The sequence below is a fragment of the Saccostrea cucullata genome, unplaced genomic scaffold (genome assembly GCF_032062105.1).
Source record: "Saccostrea cucullata isolate Sc308-1 unplaced genomic scaffold, CSIRO_AGI_Scuc_v1 ctg2252, whole genome shotgun sequence".
Lineage (NCBI taxonomy): Eukaryota > Metazoa > Mollusca > Bivalvia > Ostreida > Ostreidae > Saccostrea > Saccostrea cuccullata.
This window is the reverse complement of record NW_026923728.1, coordinates 1-4,720: the sequence shown is the minus strand read 5'-3', so window position 1 is coordinate 4,720 and position 4,720 is coordinate 1. Positions and strand designations below refer to the sequence as shown.

Sequence of the window (4,720 nt, the reverse complement as noted above, 5' to 3'; positions counted from 1 at the left end):
CATTGTTATAAATCTAGCGCAGCATCGGACTATTGTTTATATGATGACGCTCGTAAAATACTGTGTATATCCATGAACATGCATAAAAAACTTCAAAATCCAAATGTTTGACGATATAATGAAATTAGCTTAACCTCAGACTGATCCGTGCGCACTCTCCGCGGCCTTTAAAGACCCCGACTTTTTTTTTTTACAAAAATACAAAGTTCCATTAATAAAAATGAATTTTTTTTTTCATCTGAAATATTTTGTGATACATAAGATATATATAGAACCATTTATTTTAACAAAAACGCGATTGTCCACGAACTTTTTGGACCACCCTCGTATATATATTTTTTTTGGTCTGAACATAATGAAAGAATTTTCCGTCAAAGTTTGATTTTGAGAGATATTAAATGTATCATTTAAAGTCATTATTTTTTTTCTTTTTTTCCATTTTTTTTTATTAGAAAGTAATTTTCAGCTTACTCAAATAACTTTTGGTCATAAGCATTTTCTTTTTTCAAAATTTAATTTAAAAAAAAAAAACCATGCTGGCAGGGCTGCAAGGTACGTAGCTGCAGAACTGTAACGTTATGGTTTTATATATTATTCTGTGAACATAAGGCTACAGATCCCGTAATACAAAAAAGTGCATTTTACGGCGCAAAATTTTTGCGCAATATTTGGGAGAATTTCACCATTTTCCAACCTTAATAAATCATCTACTTTTCCCTCCATAATTCTAGACACATTTTAAAAAAAGATCTATATATTTTATACGAACCCTTAATAAACGTCTCCACAAGCGATAAGCTCGGTTGAATTAAAATTTTCTGCAATTTCTCACATAATTCAAATCAAGTCAGTTCATCGCCTATAGAGGCAACTATAAAGGGTTAAGATGTGGATAATATATACAAAATGGTTTAAGAATGTATCTGAAATTAAGAGAAAGGTAAATGATTCACCAACGATGAAAAGTGAAGTAATTCTCCCTAACAGAGCGCAAAAATATTGCGCCGTAAATTGCACATTTTTTGCATTTGGGGATCTGTAGCGTTATGGTCAAAGACTAGTATATAATAAAACCATAACATTATATTTCTGCAGCTACAAGGTACGCTGATTTTTATACGATTTTTTTTAGGGTGGACATAAAATGCACAGTGTGTGGCCATAATTGAGTCATAATTGCACTTTTACGCTATAGATTTCATTGAAAAACCATTTATTATAAAAAAAAAGTTGTTGTGAAGTCAATTTTAGCTCAATTTTCATGATTTTTTTTCAGTGAATTATGCAGAATTATTCAATTGTTTTGTCTTAAATTAATAAACAAAATGATACTCAAATCATTATGAATAAATTATAAACTTTTCAAGACAAACATTTTTGACCTCAAATAACTATGATTTCTTAACAAATTGATGTCTTATTTTTTTTTTATTTTGAACTGGACCTGTGATTTCACTGTTATACCAAAAGATAAAATCATTTTGAAATAATGTGAAGATACTACAAAATATTCTATTATGCATTTAATGGCGTTATGGTAAAAAAACATAGCGACAATAAACACTGCAATAGTATTATAAAAAAATGCATTTTTCAATGAATTAAGAGGTAAAAATATAAATTATGACTCACTGATGGCCGTAACTGTACAACCAAACAAAAAAGCAGTACTTGCTATGATTCTCATTATTCTTTCTTTTTTTATTGGAAAAACAATTGCTTTTGATTGTATGTTTTTAAAAAGGTTTTGTTTCATTGCTTTTTCACATGTAGATCACATATTTGTCCATTTTAGATAATCATTCACTTTTCACACGTAGGTCGCTGTAAGAACTCTTCAGGATCTGCCGCTAGGTCCTCCGCAGTGTACGTACGAGTCGGTACACAGTCAACCTCCTTCATGTTTGAGAGCACCTTCAGGGGACCCTTTGGATCATTGTAATAAATTTGAACGCTGTCACGAATCCCAAAACTTGGATCTTTTGGGAAATAGTTGAAAGGCAGAAGGAAGAAGCTGACGTCACCGCCTACAGTTTGCAGAATGGGAAGCTCAGAGGTATGTGGTATGTGTTGGATACCTAAGGTTACCCAAGCAACCAGGTCCTATATAAGGAAAAAATTACATACACTATAAGATCAAAACAATATGGTTTGGAATGTACTTTAAATCAATTCTTATATCTTCTTATGAATTAATTAGAAAATACTTTATATTATATACTCAGTAAGTTACACGCGTAAATCAAAGGTTATGGTCGAGTTATGAGGAGATAATCCCGATACCGATGGTTTGATTCAATAGTGAGGCGTTGAAATTAATTATTCATTTAAGTCGAGACAAATCTCTCTCTCTCTCTCTCTCTCTCTCTCTCGGTTTTAGTGTGTCTAAAAGATATATGGGCGATTCCTTAATGCATAGAAAAACAAAACCATTTTGAATTAGATGAGGTAATTCGTTTCAACTTTAGAGGTTGCAAATTTAACGTTATTGCAAAATTGGTTCATCTCCAATGTAGTTTTCAAAATTGACCACTCTGTCTTCTCCGTCAAAAGAGGCATATTTAGAGCTGCTGAACTGTTCAGATTCTTTCCTCTTTGTGACTGCTAATTGATATCTCATCCATGATGCGCCTGGTTCGTTCCCTACGCCTTCTTTGAAGAGACTTTTTGACACTCCTCTTACAAGAAGACGATATGCTTTAGGATTCCCAAACTTATCCTTATTATCTTCGTTGTAGAACACATGATATTTGGGTTCGCTAAAATTATACCTGAAAGCGGCTTCCCTCTCCGTTGCGTAGTCGACTTTAACTATTTTAGTCTGAAACCATTTTTCGGGATATCTTCCTTTTAAGAATTGATTTGGAACACTTTCTTCTCGTATATCATAAGTGGAGTAACTATTTTTTGTGCCTCCGATGTCAAGATCAACCTTAAAGTTAAACATATGATGATGAAGCATGCCTGTAGCTTGATTATTTACCTGGAAGCCATATTTACAGCTCTCTTGGACGTAGGACGGCAAGTCAATGCCCGATGTTGTTACTTTAGTCTCCATTGCGCCATTGTTGTAAAACATAAAGTCGTAGATATAATCATAGTTAACAAGAGTAAAAATCATTCGGAGAACGAGTACAGTTTTAGGTGCACCTTCGTAATAGCCAGATGGAAAGTCGTCTGCTACATAATGTCTTCTCAGTGGTATTCCAGTATTGTGTTCGAACACGCATACAGAATTCTTTTTTATTACTGGCATATCTGACGTTTCCGATATAAATCTTGTATCGATAAAAGTTGCATGACTTGGACAGTCAACGTCTGGAACTAATGTCTGAATGTTGTTTCCAATCAAAACGACACTATCAAAGAAATTGGCAAATCTACCAATGGGTTCTGAAGATGAATAGAAAACGGTCATCTCTGACAGACCTAACTGATAAACGATCATTTCATTTTTAAATTTTATTTGATACAACTGGGGACCATGAGTGGGAGACACTCCAAACTGAAAGTCCCAATTCATGTAGTGAACTGACTGGCCCTTGATTGAGTAACGTTTTCCGTCCGGTTCTACTTGTGTTGGAGGTCTTTGTGGATGTGGCGGAAACACTTCAGATGGATGTGAATCCGAGGGGAAACTCACGTGCAGTTTTTTCACCATTCCTCTAAACCAAGCCTCCCTAAATGACTGAAGACAATCAAACAGTTGACCATTGTACCAGACGTCAGCAGTTTGTGGTGTCGCCGTACCATTAACAGTTACAAGAACAACAAAGTCAACAGGATTTAGGGTACTCGGGCGTCGTCTTTGAAGGAAAGGAAACCAAAAACCCCGGAAACCTTCATCTCGAACTCCGGAAGCTATTGCAGAGTAAGGAACCACTGTTTCAAATCCAAGACACCTGTCTCCACAGTTTACCAGTGACCCCTCAAAACTTTCAAACAAAATATCTCCAGCCAACCTATTTGTCTCCTCCACGAGAACTTCAATAGCTGCTGACGTTTCTGGATTTGTGAATGGCCTGAAGGAAAATGGAATATATGTCGGAATTCCACAAAAGCCTAGTAATGGAAATAGCTGTACACAGTACTCTGCAACAACAGGATTCTTTTTTCCTCCATGAAACACCGTGACCAGTGCGTCCCTTTTTAATTGGCTATTGGGATTACATTCAATCTCCTTCTTTTTTGGAAGAATTAATTCCATAGAGTAAATATAGTTTGAAGATAATGTTGCCTCACTCTGCAAGGTCAAATTTAGTTTTCTTTGGGAAAACATCAAGTTGAAAATTGCTTTAATTTCTTGAGTTGTGAGATCATGAAAGGGTGGAGGGTTTTCAGGTTCACAGAGATCAATCTTATCTTCAAATGGCTGCCTAGGGCATTTGGGACAACCATTTAGTTCAATTGCATCATTTGAAGAGACTGTGTGAAAAACATAAGTAAAAGTTTTGGACATTGAATTCAACATTTTTTTAACATAAATAACAGCAGAGCGAATATATATTTATTAAAACAATATAGAAAATACGTCCTTAAGGACAAATAATACAAACATTTTTTTCTTTGGATGAGACTGAATATTATGCCACAAGTTCGGAAAATGTATGTGTACATAAATTATGGAATTCAAAATTTACTGCAGCCACTAGGTATTGAGTTGATGGCGTATTCATTAATTGGCACTACACACTTCTGCACTTCATATTGTACCGTATAT

At 34.7% G+C, this 4,720-nt stretch overlaps 1 pseudogene; it reads right to left on the bottom strand.

The window, feature by feature from the left end:
• Positions 1-1,727: 1,727 nt before the first annotated feature.
• On the bottom strand, positions 1,728-4,413 carry LOC134264780 (putative amine oxidase [copper-containing]; annotated as a pseudogene).
• Positions 4,414-4,720: the final 307 nt, after the last annotated feature.